The sequence below is a fragment of the Artemia franciscana genome, chromosome 2 (assembly GCF_032884065.1).
Source record: "Artemia franciscana chromosome 2, ASM3288406v1, whole genome shotgun sequence".
Lineage (NCBI taxonomy): Eukaryota > Metazoa > Arthropoda > Branchiopoda > Anostraca > Artemiidae > Artemia > Artemia franciscana.
This window is the reverse complement of record NC_088864.1, coordinates 48,194,400-48,214,299: the sequence shown is the minus strand read 5'-3', so window position 1 is coordinate 48,214,299 and position 19,900 is coordinate 48,194,400. Positions and strand designations below refer to the sequence as shown.

Sequence of the window (19,900 nt, the reverse complement as noted above, 5' to 3'; positions counted from 1 at the left end):
CTTTGAGACGGTCAGCCGAGCCTGAAACTCTCAAATCGCTTTTAAGGTATTGAATCTCCTTAACAAATTTTGTCACATTTTCAGAATTTTAATGTTCTGACCTTCCGCAATTTCATCAGGTGCGGCTTTGGCTTTAGGGAGTTTTCGGTTAAGTCATTTGCTTTTATTAAACAGGTAAACGTAAGTTTAGTCGAGAGGCAGCATTTTTTTTGGGGGGAGGGGATGGAATTAAGTGAAAAAAATGCAAAGTATGTGTAAAGCACACGGAACTATGTGGGAAACTGTAAACATTAGATTTCGTCGACTGGATTACACTAAAGGTAAAGGTAAAGGATACGGCGTTAGACTTTACAGTCCGTACCGGCGGTGCTGATCTCCGTTTCTTGGCCCTTCAGCCAGGAAGTGTAATGGGGGGTTGGGGGCCAGCCATCCTGTGCTTTCGCACACCCTTCCTGTTTACCTTCCCCAGATTTCTCCAGGTACCCATTTAGAGCTGGGTCGACTCTGGCTAAGCTTACAGAGTCACGCCACTGACCCCCGTCCCAAACTGAAGAATTGGGTACACTGGGATTCGAACCCGCGTCCTCTCAGACAAGGGATCCCGACAAGGGACACTACAGCCATAATTTCAAAAAATATTTATTCTAACTGATTTATTCTAAAAAATTACATAGCAACATTGTGCAAAATATAAAAAGCAACAGTGAATAAACACTGTTAAAACTAAACTGAAACAAAAGAGAATCATAGAAAAGAAGAGCATAAACTTGAAATGGCGCTGACTTTGTAAATTGTAAAAGAAAAATGGAATTAAGTTTCCTGTCAAAAACAGGGAGAGAGAGACAGAGATGAAACAGAAATATATTTAATAAAAAATTACTGAATTTGAACCCCTTTTCTATTTAACTAAGTAAATACAGTTCTGTAACAATAACGTGAAACAATCTTTACCACTTAACCTAAAAACGTTTCGAAATTTTTTGGCGGAAATTTTCCCGAGACCACAGGGATTCTGATCCTAATTTAGCTAAAACCCACATATTCCCATATACTGGCAGATCCAGGGGGGCGTCCCTGAATTAGAAAAATTTTACTTTGTGCGGTTTTCATTAATATTGATATAAATCTTTCCAGTAAAGAAAACCTTATCCCAACCCTGAATCCACCACTGCTTTTAAAAAGAAAGAGCATGCCCAGCAATTGCTAGTAAAAACGCTAGCAACGGCTGGCAACGACAGTTCAAAACTAAAATAGAATAGTCAATAATCTAATTACAATTTTGCACCTGCACAGTTTTTTCGCCGATTTTATTTATTGATTTAGTCATTTTTTTAGAACAGGAATTGAGCAGACAATGTTCAAATGACAAATCGACCTGTTTGTGTATTTTTTTTTTCCTTCTAAGCAACAATCTATCTTGGATAAGTCTTTATAATCTATCTATTTTGGATAAGTCTTCTTGGATAAGTCTTTATATCTTGGATAAGTCTTTATATTAACTCTCAATTCTGACTCCAGCTTGCTACTTCTGGTGCATTAAAAAAAACAATAGATAAAATATATCACAAGACAATTTCTCCTCTTCAAGCCCGTATCTAGAAAGGGGAGGGAGAAGGTCAGGTGTTTGACCCTCTCACAATTTTTTTTTATCCAACTCATAAAAACGTAAAAAAAAGATTAACAAATTTTTGATGTTAAGTCTTATTTTGCACTCCCCCCAAGCCACAAAGAAATAACACCTCCGCCGACAAAAAAAACCTCCCCTTCCGAACAAAAATCTTGGGTACTATACTACCGCTTTTTACAATTTACAGCAACCATGGGTGGTTTTTAGTAAAATTAATTTTTAAAACTGATGACTTTTACTAGAGGGAGGGGGTATTGATCAAACGAAGATCTGTCCCATGTTTTCACCACTCTGTATTACATGCTTCTATTTTCCTAGAGTAACAGGTCTAGCATATGGTGACCCAACTGTTACGCTGTATACATGAAGGCACTGTCATGCCATGTATATTGCTTTACTGATTTCCTTGAGCATCAAAATTATCCATTAGCATCCTGGATTTGAGAACCTTTAAAGTTCTTGGGTACTGAAATTAACACGCTGCTACGCCAACCCAAGGTCCAAAAAGGGCTGATCCGGGCATTGAAGAGCCGTCTTTATTTTACCCCCACCTTCCTACCAAATACTACAATGTATCTTTTCTGGTTATATGAGCAACAGAGGACAAAACGCAATAGGGCTCACATTTTAAATAAATAAAAGTAAAAAAATTAGGTGACATAACCCTTACAGTACTAGACTCCAAAAACAGATAAGTTGCATTAAAGAGACTGAAGTAAATTAGAATCACCGTAGACAGAATGTTTTCAACAATTTAGTTTATTTTCTCATGGGCTATATTAAAAGGCGTATCCAGAATTTTGGTTCGGGGGGGGGGCATAAAAAATCTTAAATTGCGCACCAAAAGTTTATTTATATGCATTTTTGTTATGTCTTTACGAGTAGAACAAAATTTTGAGAAGGGAAAAACCCCCTCACCCCTTGGATACAGCTATATTAGTACTCTGTTGGTATATTTTATTTTAAGGTCTATAATATTCTAAAAGTCTTTGGATAAACCTAAAGAAATTGGGAGTTGGACTATCGCAATTGAGGCACATAGAGTCTAAAAATTAAAGAACTGGAATATTCCAGGCCAAAACGTAATGTAATAAGCTAGCTATAAGTTAGTTTTACAAGTAGCCAATCAAAAATACTTTTTGAGAAATATCAAATGTCCCAAATACAGGAATTAATTTAATCAAAATCTTCAATCAACATCTTGAAGAAATGTTTCAAAAGGTATTCTTAGATACACCAGGGGCATCAAAAATGAAAGCACGTTCATTCTCTACAGAGATATTTTGAATCAGATGGACTCCTACGGTATCAATTGATAGTATTTGCAAAATCTTCTTTATTTATCCTATCATTTTTTCGTATAATCCGTAAACGTCCATTTCAATTGTTTAAAACTTGTTTATTGCTTGGAATGTATTTTGATTTTGAACAGCCGATATCCTGAAGCATATTTATGGCGTAAGGTGGCCGCTGTAACTTAAAAGGTATTACATAATAATTACAGCGTAAAAATTCGAGTTCATGCACACCCACGCATGTACGTAGGACAGGGGTCATAGAGTACATGTCCCTCCCTGAAACTTCAATATTTTTATGGTTGTCCCTCCATTTTATATTTCCCATTCAATTCACTAATTTGCCCGTTTTTCAAATATGCACACCTACCCGAACTCTCGAGCCCCAATCGAAATAAAGTTATTCGTATAGGCATGCTTACAAATTTCTAAAATAATCTGCTGGATCGACTAGTAGAGTTCATATTAGAATGTCTCCTTTAATTCCCAATATGATTTTTCGTTTTTCCACTTTTTTCTTAATTTGCTACAGTTCATACTGGACAGGAAGATGTGAAATGAAAACTGTGAAAGCATAAATACCTCGATGTATCTTGAACGTCTAAACTACCCCTTTCTTAGAGGTAAGTGCGCAATCATTCCTTTTTGGAGAGAGGAGGACGGCTTCGTACGTACATTAGGCAATAAAAATTGAGCTTATGTTGGGATAGGGGATAAAAAGAACAAAAACAGAAGAGACTATAACTGCCAGTAAATGAAAAAAACACTGAGATTAGTTGGCGGGGGGGGGGGAGGGCTTGAACATGACTGCTTTTTAAAAGAAATTGTTAATTACCACACAATCAAACAATACGTTGAATTAAGGCAGCCGAAACAGTACTCAGTGGCAGTGCTATTTTAAGACAAAGTACAACATTTACACAAGTTTTCACCATTTCCTTTCATTACTATTGACAAAAATGTTCACGGTTTCACAAGGTAACTAGCGCCGCATCTAAAGACACTACAACTTCAGAAAATCCTTTATAACATTTTATAAGTAAGAAGTTTATTGGCGAAATAACTACCAGTCATGTCTACGACAGTGCCTTACATTAGGGTTCTCCGTCGACCGATTTTGAATTGGCGGAATGATAATTTAGTTTTTTTTTTTTTTGGTCACGGATATTTAAGCTACAATTTTTGCAGCAAAAATTCGGGTAATATTTTTTGCCGCGAGGATATTATTACGATCTATGAGAATTTAATAAAAAAATAAGCACGTGCAATCACCCCTTAGATGGCTTATTTGGCGCATAATGTAGAAGCTCATTAATCTATTTCTAGAAATGGGCTTCATTAACGCTGCTTTCTGAAATGGTATTACCTAAGAATTCGATCGAGGGGGAGGGGGGATTGAAATTAATATGGCATTTATTTGAAGAATAAACAATTAATGTATATGGGCCTCAACTTCAAATATAAGACACAATGGCACAAAATGGACACTATGAATAAAAAGAAGAAAATATAAAATTACTCGTCAACTACACTAGGTTTAGCATTCTAAGTAGAAACTATCAACACTATTGGAAATAAGGCACAATGGATAAATGTGGAATTTTTTCTTGAACATCAAATGGAAGTGGAACCTGAAAAAAGCAAAAGAAATCAGAAAATTACAGGATATACATTATATATATATATATATATATATATATATATATATATATATATATATATATATATATATATATATATATATAGTTCAGTGACCTTGGTTGTTCCCATTTGTAATTCAATGCTAAAACATCTAAAACATTATAATCTACCAGCTTGCCCATTTAACTTGTTTTTTTTTTCTAATTTTAAATTATAACACAGTCAAAGTATTGCCGCAAAATCATCAAAGACAATGTAGCAGCAAAGACTTTTTAAATAGCCTTTTGTCTCCTATGAATTATTTTCTTTTTCTTCCCGGTTTTTTTTATGGAAGACAAAGTCTTTAAACATAGTCGAAACTTATAGTCTCTTCCGACCAGAATCGGATTGAAATTTAGATAGCATTTTCTTTCAAAATAGTCAAAAGGTTTAATAAGTATGTCTACGGGGTCGACGTGACCCGGATAGCCCCATGGATAATGACCCTAAATCATAAAAAAACTGTCCCTAATATTAACATAAAGGCTTTTGTATGAAAGGTTGGCACGTTTGGTCTTGGTTGTCCAATAAGCTTCGAAGTCTTTAAAGAACCGTCAGCCCGGTCAAGATATTGCAGAATTTTCCAAGGGTACTCCTGAAACGACACACGTATCTGAGAAAATCAAAGACTTTATATGCACCTTAGTTTTCAAAATACGTTATCTGCAATGCCTCAGGAACTAACTAGAGTATCGAGTGTTATGAGGGGGTGCAAGGGGACTGCAAATTTTATGAGGCCACGTTTTCAAGTTTAAGGGGAACTTTCAGGGCATGTAGACAGGAACGAGGGGCTCTCAATGTAGAAACGAAACATGGAACAAAATTGATTAATTAGTTCATGACGCCGAAACGGGCCAGACTTTTTTTGTATCCGATCGGCTTGTAACTTACAGGGCATATATAATGGGCAAAACAAACCTAAGAGGAGAAAATGTTTTGAAAAAAAAAAAAAAAAACAGAGGTCATATCGATTCGCGGCACTCTAAAGTGGACCAAACATTGTTTTTCTCCAATCAGCTTGAAAATTTAAAGGACCAAGAGGCCTTTACGAGGACAGCAAATTTTGACAAAAAATCTAGCTTTACTGACTCGTAGTGCAAAAAAATTCATTTTTTTTTCGCTGATCCCCTTGAAAATTACACGACATGTAGGCAGGACCAAAAGGGTCTTAATGGAAAAAATATGGTTGTATTGGTTCGTGAAGCTTGTTTTCTTAAAGAGCAGCATAACAAAATTCTTTTTTAAAAATGACCTTGAGATGCATATATCAAAACAATTTAACAATTGCAACAAAGGGGAACACGAAAAGAATCTTTCAATATAATTAGAGCGTTAACATACGTATACTTATTTACTGATAACCCGTGCTTCCCGTAATTTTTTACTTATAGCATACGTAATCTATAGCCTACTAAAATTGGATAAAAAAATTATTTTCAATCGTTTCTATAGGATATGGCAGGGTATAGCTTCAGCTCTATAGCAGACGAAAAATTATTCCAACTTTCAATCCGCAGAATGAAGAATCCTCACGTGAAAACGAACAAAAATCAAATAAAAACATATTATCAATAAAATGATTTTCAAAGAAAAGTTTAGAGTCCTATTAACACCTAAAAAACAGAAGAAGTAAGGTGATACAATAAGCAGCAGGCCTATAACTTAAACAGGAATACTATGAACAAAACCTAAACCAATCACAAACTGAGTCTGAATTTGATGAATTATCACATCAAACTTAAAAATAATAAATATTACTATTGATGAATAGACAAAATCTACAATAGAAATGCAATTAAAATCAATACAAGTTAAGCTTAAAATAGAAAGAACCCAAACATGAGTGAGGGCGACAAAGACCTCTAATACTACATGACGAAATAGGCAGATAAAACTATCCAGAAAAATTCAAAAACACATAAATTGTATGTTTTAGTCACAAGGAGGGGAAGAAGGAATAATAAATGACTGCGAGCGAGGGGGAATATGAGAGTGCACACAATCATTCCTGAAAAATAAGCTCCCAGGGTCATCGTTACAAAATATACAAGGTTTTCATACCAAGTATTTATACTCTCAATTACTATTTAAATAAAACACTCAAAACTCAACTAACGTCAAGAAACTTGAGCTGAATATGTCACTTAAGGGTTTATACCTCAATAAGATTAATTCAACAAAAGAAATAGCCCACGTGAACAAGGGATCAGCATCTGAATAAACAATCCCCAGACCCCCCTTTATTCAATTTGTTACATGATTTACCCACTTGAAAGCCCATTCCGAGAATGTTTGGCCTGTGAAAACATTCGTAATAGAATAATTATTGGTTAAGCGACGGTGAATAATTGACGAATGATGATAACGATGTCACAAAAATGTCGAATATCTAGACTAATCCAAAGGAATAAGTAATAACAAATAGAAGAGGAAATTTCTGATAGATGTACTCAATCGGAGATATATATTTGGGACGGGTCCATAGGGGTAAATATAATATTATAGAGTAACTGAAAAATAAAGCCGAGATGGACATTTTAAAGAGATTTCTATGTTTCTTGATACAGACCGAAAAACCCTATCATGTAAAGTCTATATTTGGTGAGCGCAAATAACCAAGTGATGACATTCATTAGATAATTTCAGCTGCGAACTTCCAAAATATGCATTGTGTTATATACCAGAATATACCAAAATTATGATAAAAAGGTATTTGTTATGAATATTTCCAAAAGTCAAAATGTGGATATCTATGATTACAACGGTTAAATATTTTTTTCTTGGATAGCGGGGGGGGGGGGGGTTTAACCATTGGAAATCTCTGTTTACACTTGCCGCATTTTTGTGCACAGAAAAATATAAAAAAACGTGTCCATGGTATAAGATGACTAGTCCTTTCATCACTTTCCAAGCCACAAAGTTTCTATTTAATGTTTATATAATATTAAAAAGAAAGGCAATAATATTACTTTAAATAATGACGAATACCACACTGCCTTTCCATAATACAACAACAAAAGATAGAATAATGAGGACTTTTTTCCCAAGACAGTGAACCAACAAAACCTATTTGAATATTTCCGCCCTATATCTAAGGGCCGTCTTCAGCAAAGAAAAAATAAAAAACAATAAAACACTTACAATAAAAGTTCTCAGTTAAAAATCTATTTTTTATTTTAAAATAGCCTTGGCATCATAACTTCTTAACGAAAAGTTCAGCCAAGACTGTCTGATAAAAGCTAACATTTTACAAGATAAAAAGGTTCATTCATTTCACTAACTGTATTTATTAAAAATTGGAATGATTTCTTATTGCGATATTTGCCTTCTCTGCAGCTAATCTGATAGTTCTTTTGATATTGGGCTTGTTTTTGTTCGTTCCTATTTTTGTTTTATTTTGAATTAGATTATTTTCTATAATTAATTTTGTGTACATAGGGTTGAGTGTGTATTCACCCAAGTCTCTATTTAGGGATGTATTATAATTTAAGTTTCGTTTGATTTCGATTGCCTCACGGACAGTTGTTTGATTCCTAGGTCATTGCTAATTAGAATTGTTTCGTCAAATAGAACATAATGGTTTGGATTTTCAAAAATATGATTACTTAAGGCTGAATCGAAAGATATGGAGTTATTTTTAGATTTTAACGCTTTTTCAATGCTTTCTTTGTGTTGCTGTAATCTTGTTCCTAAATTTTGGTGGGTTCGACCAATGTAATAATTTCCACAACTACATGGTATTTGATACACCCCTCGTAGACGAGTAATTGGGGTTTTATCCTTACCAGAATTGACAAGATTCATTATACTTAAATTGCTTGTGAAATCAACACGTAAATTGTTCTCTAACAAACTTTTTTCAGTTTTGAAGTAATTTTCGGAATATAAGGTAGGTAAATCGTGCTTGTGGGTTTATTCGAATCATTTACTCGATAATTGTAAATTATCAGAATAGCAAAAGATCTTTACAACTTTTTTATTCCCCTCTGATACCTGTAAAACCAAAAAGGGATCGATATTTAAAATCAAAACATATAAATTGGTTTTTGTTTTACGATTCTCAGAGGGAAAATACAAAACTTGATAGGCTTTTTTTTCTCCTCTGAAACTTCACGATTATGGAGATACGTCGTTTTGATATCCGACTGACGGTTTTCCAAGAATTTGCCGAAACTTGGCACATACACAAAGGGTATCAGCCTCTTTTGAGGGTGATAAATCTCTTCATCTTCTAAGTCCCAAGCACTACTTTATTTTTAACGTTTATGCCCTAAAGAGAGGGAAACAAACTGTTTAATCAGCCTCGCATTAGTTTATTTAGAACAAATGCGAACGTATTTATCTTACGTCCCATAAGAGGAAGAATAAGAGTGAGAGCAGCTACATTTTTACCAACGTTGAAATGCGAATATTTCTCAATTTCCTTTTTAGTACATTTTTAAAAAGTATTCTTATTTACCACTGGGGAATAGTGTTGTAAAATTACCACAAATCGGTAAAACTGGTAAAATATGATAAAATTGCTAAAATAAGGTAAAATTGGTAAAATAAGGAGCTCCCTAGGAAATACAGGGTAAACTTTGTGTTTTAGAGTTGTTCTGTAGCTACAAGTCCCGTAAAGCATTTCTTTTTAAGCATAACTTCCAGCTTTTAACGAAATTTTTTAATGATTCCGATTTCCTGGGCTTAAAAAAGATAATGCCCCTTCACCTATAGTTTCATAAATTTAATTAACTGTCTAGTTTATCCCTTTTGTAATCTTGTGCCTAGGGCAATGCCTCAGCAATTGGACAGTGCCTGATTTCAGACATCTATATTGTAAAAAAAAAAAAAAGAATAACAATAAAATCAGATAAATAAATCACATTTCCCATCATTTGGGAGTAAAATGATATCAGTCACTTTTTTTCTATATTAAAACTAAGAAATGTTACCTAACAGCCTTGTATGTTTAAATAGCAGTATTCAGCCACATTCCTCGTATCATATACATGCTATTTTTCATTTATTCATAGAAGTACCAAGTACGGTTAAAAAAGAGGTTTGTAAGACTTTGGTTAACTAAGCACTTGATCATGAGAGCGGAACATTCAGTCACTTTCATAGTCATTAAGATAGTCTTCAACGGGATTTGCTTGCAAGTCTAGCTTCTCTCCTTCGGACTTAGATTCTGATTCAGGTGACCGTGCCAGGTCCGAAACCCCCACCCCTAAATGAAAGTCCTGGATATAGCCCTGAGGATTATGTATCACTTTCTACCTCTACCCTCCAATCGTCTTTCCTTTAGAGTTAATTCTGTATTTATCTGTATATTCTTTCAAACAACTGCCGAAACGTAAGGGCAGTTACACTAGAATAAGAATCCTTTTTTAGACACTATAGTTAGCAACAACTCGTTCGGTAGCAATTCGTTTAAAGGCAGGATAAATCTTAGAAAAGGGCTATTGAGGATATTGGTTCTGCTTTGGCGCTCCCCGTTGTTTTAATAGAGACCTTGCTTAAAAAAAAGATACTGGAGATATTCCTTAAACCCAATTTATAATGAATTAAAATTAAAGGATTCAAATAAAATTATTCTTCGGTTTAAATTAAGATCACCTGTCCGCATTTCTAAGGAAAATTAAGTCAGTAGACAAGCTAAGTCAATCACTAAGCAGACAATTCTTACCCAATCTAATTGGTGAATAGTCTTTCATCTATTTTGACTTGGTTTATTGGTTTGTTTGATTCAGTCTTCTTCTGCTCAGTTAAAGTCAATTTAAGACGTGTAGGCGGAAGTCCCTGATGAAATATCTGCCTCAATAATTTTCCCTTCTTTTTTGTCCGCTAGCTGACAATGTGCTTGTATTTTAATTGTATGTGCTTTTTTTATTATTGTATGTGATTTATAAGTGTTTTATTTTTGTTTTATTGGCCCATTACAAGCTAAGCTTCTTGGGCTTCGTAATTACCTTACGTTTTGTAATTTTTTTTAGCATTAATAAATTGATTGATTACTTGATTGATTTGTTTTTTCACCGTTGAAAAACTTTGGAAGATCTGGAAGATAAGTCTACGAACCAGCATTAGAATATTGGAAGCTACTATGATGACCATGGTCAAGTATTGTTCTATAGCGTGGGGGCTTCGAAAGACAGAGGAGGACTATCTAGATATTTTCTACAGAAATTGCCTACGGATTGTTTTGAGTGCCAATCTAACTGACCGTATCTCTAACAGTAAGCTGTACGAAAAACCTTGTTCAAATCCCACTTTCAAAGGCTACAATGAGAGAAAGGTTGAGATGGCTAGGACACGTTCTCCGAATGAAGGATGACATATTGCCAAAGATCGTCCTTGTCGGCCAACCATCTAGGGTCAAACGAAAAGTAGATCGTCCTCGAATGGGTTGGGAGGATGTCGTAAGGAAAGATTTAGAGGAAATAGAAACTTCTTGGGAGGGTGTAAAGATGGAAGTTTTGAATTAATTGGGATGGAGGAGGAGCGTGCTTAGCAGTGTATGCCTGCTTCGTGCTGCAGTGAGCTGATAATAGTTGTAGTGAAAAAAGGAAAGATATATATCTTTATCTTTCCTTTTTTCACTGGCTGAACTTATCCTTCTCGTTTTCTTCTTCTTCATAATTTTTTGTCAATTTTGACAAAAACTTTTGTTGTACTTTTTCTCAAAACACTCGACAAACCCTATATAGGCTACTTCCTCCGCTTAGTCCATTCTCTTGTAAAGTGTATGCGATGTAACAAACCGCCTTTTGTATAACCGCAGCCAAAAAGAGGCTCTCCCAGAAGCCATGTTATGGTTTTCCCTTCTACGGAATACTAAAATTAAAACGAGGAATGGCTTCCAAAACTTATCAATGAACAACTTGCATATGCAGCCACTCTTTTGCCAGATCAATTTGATATAGAAGATAACTGCTGGTTTTAATCACACTGTACTACTCATCTGGCAGAAAAAGACGTTTATTTATTTTTTATTTCTGTGCATTGGTTTGACTAGGAGAATATATCTCACTGTATTTGAGGCTTAAAAAACAAACAAAAAACAATAACAACAAAAAATTGAAGGTCACAATTCTTTTTTTTGTTAATTTGGGTAACCAGTCTCTAAGCTTTGTGTGCTTCAAACTAGCTAAGTCAAAAAGTGCTTTTCAATAGTCTTAAGAAAATCTAAAAGCAAAATCTAACTATATAATAGGTTATATCGGTAATTCCCAGCCAATATATAATCTCCGACTCAGAATAACCATGATGCGCCGTAACACAACATGTACTTGGTTACTCAATCGAAGAGTTTATTTTTCATTCTACAGTCCATAGGTTTCCTTAAAATGTTGACAAATTGTATACGCAATTTGGTTGGTCTACACTGCTTCGGCTCTTGGCGGGGGATTGAGTTGAAACTTTCAGGATTCTTATGGCACTTGGTATTTACCAAGTGGCATATACCGATATCAAATTCTGTCAGTCTGTCTGTCCCAGTTTTGGTAGTTTGGTCACCGGTTTTGCTAGTCCAGATAAGCTAGGACGATGAAATTTGGCAGGCCCATCCGGGACTAAACCGGATTAAATAAGAAATAATAGTTTCCCCGATTTGACCATCTGGCGCGGGGGGAGTGGGGTTGGTAGTTAATTCGGAAAAAATTGAAAAAAATGAGGTATTTTTAACTTACGAATGAGTTATCGGATCTTCATAAAATTTGGTATTTAGAAGGATCTCGTAACTCAGACCTCTTATTTTAAATCCTGATCGGTTCCAGTGTCATTGGGAGGAGTTGGGGGAACCGGAAATCTTGGAAAACGCTAAGAGTGGAGATATCGGGATGAAACTTGGTGGGAAAAATAAGCACATGTCCTAGATATGTTATTGACATAACTGGAGCGGATACGCTCTCTTTGGGAGAGCTTAGAGGGGCACCTAATTCGGTAATTCGAAAAAATTAGAAAAAATGTGTTAGGTTACAGAGGTTACAGAGGGACAGTCTAAGCTTGTAGCCCCCACTCAAAATACGAAAAAACCATCCTACGCTGTCGTTGTAAGAAACCCACCCCCGGAGCTCAGCGACCCTATCCTTCGTATGAAGAAGCTCGAAACGTTGGATGGTCACGACGGAATCATAAGTCTAAAATCTAAGCCACATAGCAAAAGCTGGGTTGTGATGGTACGCGATAAGCGCTCAGCCGACTCGCTTGCTGAAGCTGTTACTAGCTCCATCCCTAACGTTGGAGCCAGAGTGATTGATAAAAAGCCTTTAGCTGTGGTCCGGGATATACCCCATAATTATTCAAGAGCTGATTTGGAGGCCTCAGTGGAAGGACTTATTAGTGCTAGTCAAATCGGCGACTCTCGTACTTTTCGCCTCGAGTTCGTCGACAAAACCGCTCTGAATGCGGTTCTGGAGTCGGGAATCCGTATTGGATATGAAATTTTTCGCGCTAAGCCCTTTCAATCCATTCCACGTCGATGCTTTCGCTGTCAAAGTACTGATCACCTGATTGGAGCTTGTCCCAGCTCACCAGCACATCCCAAGTGTTCCAGATGTTCTGGCCCTCATGTGAATTCCAAGGAAAACCCTTGCCAAGCCTCACCAAAATGTGCAAATTGCACTATGGAACACGTAAGTTTTAGCCTGAAATGCAAAGTTCTCCGATCGGCTCTCAACAACGCTAATAAATGAATGCTCAAACTCCGTTTAGCTTTGTTTCCCTTAATATTAATGGTACAAAAGACAAGGATCTACTGATAAGTGAGATACTTGAAAATGATATTGTGTTTCTACAGGAGCACCTTCTCTCTAAAGTGAATGTTGATAGCCTAAAGCGTTCTCGGACCCATTATACCTTCTTGAGAGCCGCCCAAAAAACCCGTGGAAGACCATCAGGAGGTCTGGCCATCTATTTCAGACACAAGACTCAGCCGATATTATTGCAAAGCGACGCTAACATCTTAGCGATAAAATGTGGTGATACCGCATTTATAAACATTTATTTCCCCTGTAATAAAAAGACTGTGCAGTCATTGTCTAGTTTTTCACAAGCATGTAATCGCCTACGAACACTACTTAGCGACCTTTCAAAACAAAATACCAAATGGGTTCTCGCCGGTGACATGAACACTGACTTATTATCTAATTCCGACCGATCTGAAATCTTTCTCGAATCACTACCTGGAGGATTCCATCTTGCTGATAAAGATCTTCTATTTACTTATATTCACAATCGTGGTGGTCTTACTTCCAACCTTGATCATGTAATTGTGTCAGATTCAACTCTACTTTCATCAATAGTTCATGTGGAAGACTCTAAAATCGACGACGATCATTTACCAATCACGTGCCAACTATCTTGCTCCATGGCGACCTCTGTGCAACGTAACTCTCCCAAGTGGTTCTCAAAGTTAAATTGGGAAAATACCAATGTTCCACTTTATGTATTGACATTGTCCCAGTTATTATCATCTATTAAAGTGCCTTTCCACTTATTGCAAACATCTGTATCTGCAACTTCAACGCGGATAGATATCAACTCGTATTATCAGCAAATAGTGTTCTGTCTAAAGTCTGCCGCTAAAACAGCTGTACCCTCCGAGTGCGTGCGAACGGGTACTCGCAATCCCTTTTGGAAAGTTGATCCTAAAGTGAAGATAGCTAAACAAAAAGCTAAGTTCTGGCTCCGTATGTGGATAGCCTGTAATCGTCCTTCTTCTGGTTCAGTACATCAAATAAAACAGAAAACCAAGCGAGAGTACAAATATTCCCTGCGCAGAGCGAGACTGAATGCCTGGGATGGTCCTTGTGACAAGAAATCCTGGGATCGTGTTATAAACAGTGTTAAGTGTTCACCTCCAATTAATTCGTCTCTTCGGCTATGTGACTTCGTTTCTTATTATAAAAATATTTTGCTTTCGTTTAATATTAATCTCCAAAATCATTTTACAAAGCTTGTAAACTCAATCCTCCCAATTCGTATCAACCAATCTCAAGTGTTGTCGGTGGAATCTGGTGTTATACTCCGAGCTCTTATGCAAGTGAATAAGTCTGAGTCTCTTGATAGTGATGGTCTTTGCTTCAAGTTTTTTGCTTATGATTGTCCTGAACTGCTGAAGCATTTGCAATTATTGTTTCAGATGTGTTTGGCACAGTCCGTCGTGCCAGATAGTTTTTTGTCCGGTTGTATATCTCCCATAGTCAAGAGGGGTAAGGACCCCAGTGCTTGCTCTAATTATCGTCCTATCACTGTGTCTTGTTTTGTTAGTAAGCTATTTGAATATGTACTGCTACCGGCCATTAACTCCAAGTGCAATTTTACTCCCTTCCAGCTTGGTTTTAGAAAAGGTATGGGCTGTTTTCAAGCTCACCATATTGTGGGTAGGCTAATGAAACAAGCTGTTGCTCAAAAAAGTCCCCTGTATTGTTTGACTGTTGACATATCTAGTGCTTTTGATAATGTAATTCATTCAAATGCTTTGTTTTCTCTAGCAGCCTCGGGTGTTAACCTTTCTATTGTTTCCGTGCTTAAGTATTGGTATGCTAATTCTTCAGTTAGGGTGAAGTGGAATGGTACGGTAGGGGAGTATATTTCTGTTAAAAAAGGCGTTAGGCAAGGTGCCGTGTTATCCCCGAGCATTTTTAAATGTGTTTTAGCTTCGTGTCTCCAACGTCTTCAACCGTCAATTTTTTACAATGATAATTTAGGCATTAGTCACGTTGCATATGCTGATGATGTTCTGCTTCTTAGCCGGACAAAAAATAGTCTAATTACCAACTTCTACCGGCTTTCAGCCGCACTATCCACAGTAGGCCTTTCAGTTAATGCCTCCAAATGTGAGTTTTTGTGTTTTGGGAGTCCTCCACCAGCATCACCTCTTTGCTTGGGTTCTTTAACTATACCATGTTCAGCAAGTATTAAATGGTTGGGTCTCTCTTTTTCCACGTCACTTTCGTCTACTTGCTCCGCTATTACGTCCAGCGTGCTGAAAAGTATGCGGGTTGGATACGCGAAAATTTCACCAAATCGTGGTCGGTATAACCGAAATGGACTATGCCGTCTTTATTCTAGTTTTTGTGCCCCTGCTGTTTTTTATCTTTCTGGTTTTGCTTTCCTCCTTCGCAAGAAGGATACAAAGAAAATACGCTCAGGATATTTTAAGTATTGCAAGTATTTGCTGCGTCTGCCTCGGTGGTATCGGAATCATACAGTCGTCTCTAAATTTGACATCGTTGATGCGCCCTCGCGACTGAAACATTTATCTAAAGATATATGTTTTAAAACTCGGCAAATGGTCGGTGTTTTTGACCCTCTTTGGCCATTTTTTGATTGGAGGTAATTTATTTATGTTGTATGTCGTTATGCTGCTATGATATTTATGTTGTTATGTTTTTTGTCTTGTTTTTTCTTTTTTTGTGTGTTTACTCCACAGTTTAATGTACTTTGTGGGTTATAAATAAATTATTATTATTATTATTATTATTTGGGGGAGTTGGAGGAGAAAACTGGAAATTTTGGAAAACGTTTAGAGTGGAGAGATGGTGATTATGCTTGGTGGGGAGAATAAGCACAAGTTCTAGACACCTGACTGACATAACCCGACCTGATTGGCTTTCTTTGGGGGAGTTGGGGGGATTTACTAGTTTTGGAACTTCAGGATAAGCTAGGACTAAGAAAGTTGGCAGGCGCCAGGGACCAGACTAGATTAAATTAGAAATAGTCCGTTCCTCGATTGGACCATCTGGGGGGGGGGGGGAGCGAGCAAACAAGATAGTTGAAAAGAATTTCATTTGTCGCTAAAACAAATCATTGTTCTTCTTAAATATGGCTTGTTGTCTTGGGGCATAATTCTGGCTTAGGGTCCAAGAGGTCTCTGGTTCGGATCTTGGACCACCCCAATTTTTACATGAAGAAGATCCGAAACTAGATACGTGATCAATATAGCAATCACTTAAAGTTGGCAGGCGTATCAGGGACCGGACCAGATTAAATTAGAAATAGTCGCTTCCCCGATTTGACCATCTGGGGGAGTGGAAGGACGGTTAATTCGGAAAAATTAGAAAAAAACGAGGTATTTTCAACTTACGAATGGGTTATCGGATCTTAATGAAATTTGATATTTAGAAGGACCTCGTGTCTCAGAGCTCTTATTTTAAATTCCGACCGGATCCGCGGACATTGGGGGGAGTTAGAGGGGGAAACCGAAAATCTTGGAAAACGCTTAGAGTGGAGAGATCGTAATGAAACTTAGTGGGAAGAAGCTCTTGGATCTTGACTTTTCCGACCTCGTCACAAGTGCCATATGAGCTCTTCGCTTGTGTATTTTTATGAGAGGGGTGTAAGTAAGGGAACTTCAGATTTTTGTGTTGGAGGGAAAGGGCGAAAATTTTCTCTAGTCCTCACAAGGAAGTATATGTTAGGGTTTTATTTATGATGATCGCCCAACAGGCTCAATTGCTGATTTAATGTATTTGATCTATGAAGTGAACAATCCGAACAGCATTAGATCAGAATAACATAAATGTCATTCGTTCCCTTCCAAATAATAGGCCTTGTAACAAAAGACCACACATTCTCAAGTCACCAAGCCATACTACCCATTAGTTAAGTGTGGGATACAGCTAAGGGATTCAAAGCTTGAGGTGTTGAATTTTCCCCCAATAAATGGGCAAATCCTTAATAAATTAAGTCACCGAATATTTCAATTAATTTAAATCAAATCTCACTTGAAGCAAGACAAATAGTTTGAAAATTCGGTACTATGGTACACATTCGCGAATGTAGATCTACAAATAAGACAACAGCCGGTTTTTGGCCGGCAGTATCCAAAGAAAATTAGCTTAGGCTCAGTTGAAACTTACATTCTAGGTATACTTTTTAACAAATATTTAATATGTAGTTATATAGATAGTATTTTGATTGGGTTAGGTTAGGTATTTAAGATAATGCGTTCTGGGTGCCCCCAATCATAATTCTTTGTTGTAGTTTTCAAAGTTTTTTTCTAGTAAAGAATGGTATTTCCATCATATTGCGGTATATCTCATTATTATTAACCAAACTTCATTTACGGAAGTATTGAAAATTCAATATAAATAAGACGGATCTTAATTTCAAACCTTTACTAGTGACAAGGGGCGTTAAACAGAAGACCTTTAATTTAATTACGGTTGCACCAATTTGGGGTGCCGGCCAAATTGGCCTATTGTTATGTCAAATTGGCCTTTTATGTCTATTTTGAGATTTTTGCAAAATATTTTTTAGTTGAAGGGACTCAAAGGTTGCATAAGCCTAGGATCCCCGGAAGGTCTTAGTCCGACTCTGATAGCTCCGTTAATACAGCAATTGTTTTATTTATACTGAGACTTCCAGAAACAAGCTTTATTTAGATGGCCTGTTTTTCTATAGTACCGCATTCCCTTTATCAAAACAGAATCCAGATTACAAAGTCCAGTATTCTAATTTTGGACTACACAATCCGCAATGAAAATCCCCGCTCTCTCAACCGTTCTACTAGAATAACATTTAAGAGAATCTAGGGCTAACCATATGTAAATTAACTCGTTTTTTTCAAATAGGGATTTCAACAAGACTAAAAATTAGGTTTCAATATGGTAATGTAAAAGCTTACTGATGTATATAGAATGAATCTTTTCAATAGAGTAATCCTTTTCTATTGATGCGTCTGTAGATGATTATCAGGGCAATAAAAGGGTTCTACCGGCACCTGCCTTATTAAATATCTCGTAAATGACTTATGGGTCAAAAAGATGGAATAGTTTGAATGCTTTCCAAGATTAGAGGAACACTTTCTTTTATTTCTCAGAAAAATAAGCGTGGGATACGGACAGAAAGTTATAGCTTCTTAAGGTAGAGAGTTTACTCGCATCAAATGTAAATTAAAAAAAAACTTTATAATTTTTATTATTTGCTTAAAATATCATAAAAAGAGAAGAACGATCAGGTTGTACGTTCCGCTTGTTGGTTCAAAATTAGACACAGGAAAAGCAAGTAAATACAACAACGGCAAGAAGGTGGAGTTAATTGACTTTCATCCCTAACACAGGTTTAAAAAACTATAGCGAATGACTTCAAAAAATAAACAAACTTAATAAATAAATAAGAAAAATATATAAATAATATACAATAAGTAATATCATCTTACACGTTCTATTCTTACAAACACATATATCTTACTTGTTATATTCTGGAGTATATATATATATATATATATATATATATATATATATATATATATATATATATATATATATATATATATATATTCTTTTATAATGTATACTGATGAATTTATTTCAGGGAATGTTGAAGAGAATATTGAAATAAATCAAGACACTATTTGCATCCAGGCTTAGAACAAATAAATGTTAATGATTGCTACTAGGCAGAATCTAATAGCCGAACATATTTGCTTTAGACTATTGACATTAGACTTGCTAAATGACTAGATAAGTACTCTGGACTAACCATTATTTTTAAGGGAATTAGGGGCACAGGAGGCTATCTCATGGCAAGGCTGATGCAAATAAGAAGAATTTTGCTTTTAGACTTATTAATAAGATAGACGAGATCCGAAGTGACTTAGGAGATTGATATTGCATAGACCCATAGAAAAAACAAATAGAGTTTTCGAAAAGTAATTCAAGTTCGCTACAGTATATACCGTTACCTTACACTTTTCAAAATTTTGAAGAGATGCCTGAGTTTATCCCACTTAACCATCACTTATTACTAATTAATTGAAAAAACATGAAAAGTTTTTAAACGATATAATATAGTCTCTGCAACGAATATAAAACCTATATTAGGCAGGTGCGCATTTTTTTGGGAGGGGGTAATAATAAAAAAATTTAGAGGGGTTATATTACAAAAAAAAGATTCATTTGACACATTTCAATAAGAAGTGCCCATGGACTTAGGATAACTTCTGAATTTCAGAGGGACAGCCTTAGCCCCGAACTCCTCTCCCTGACTTAAACATAAATTTTAATGTAAGAACAAATATGGTGCATCTGCAAAGTACTAACAAGAACAAAAAGTTAAAATTTAGGCAGCAATCTGAATTTTTTTCAGTTTAACCAAGTGAATTTCTTATAACCAGGATTGTTAACGTCCGATTCAGTTTTTGCAAAAGGATGTATTTAGCTTAAATTAAGAACATACAACACCTAACACTAAAGAAAACAACTAAGTGAACAAATGGTTACAATAGGAGAGCCTAAGAAATAAGAAACTACAATAGGAGAGCAAACAGGATCAAAAGAGTAACATTCCTTTTGTAACAACTCCCCCTTAC

General features: G+C 35.9%; 1 protein-coding gene across 5 annotated transcripts in view; it reads right to left on the bottom strand.

Annotated features, from left to right (window-relative positions):
* Window positions 1–638: 638 nt before the first annotated feature.
* The window catches only part of LOC136042964 (cysteine and glycine-rich protein 1-like), a 122,673-nt gene continuing 103,411 nt past the window's right edge, over window positions 639–19,900 (bottom strand). For all 5 annotated transcript variants that reach the window (XM_065727876.1, XM_065727880.1, XM_065727883.1 and 2 more), the window contains exon 7: window positions 639–4,553. The gene's annotated coding sequence lies outside the window, so the exon portion shown is untranslated. The remainder of the gene's footprint in view (window positions 4,554–19,900) is intronic.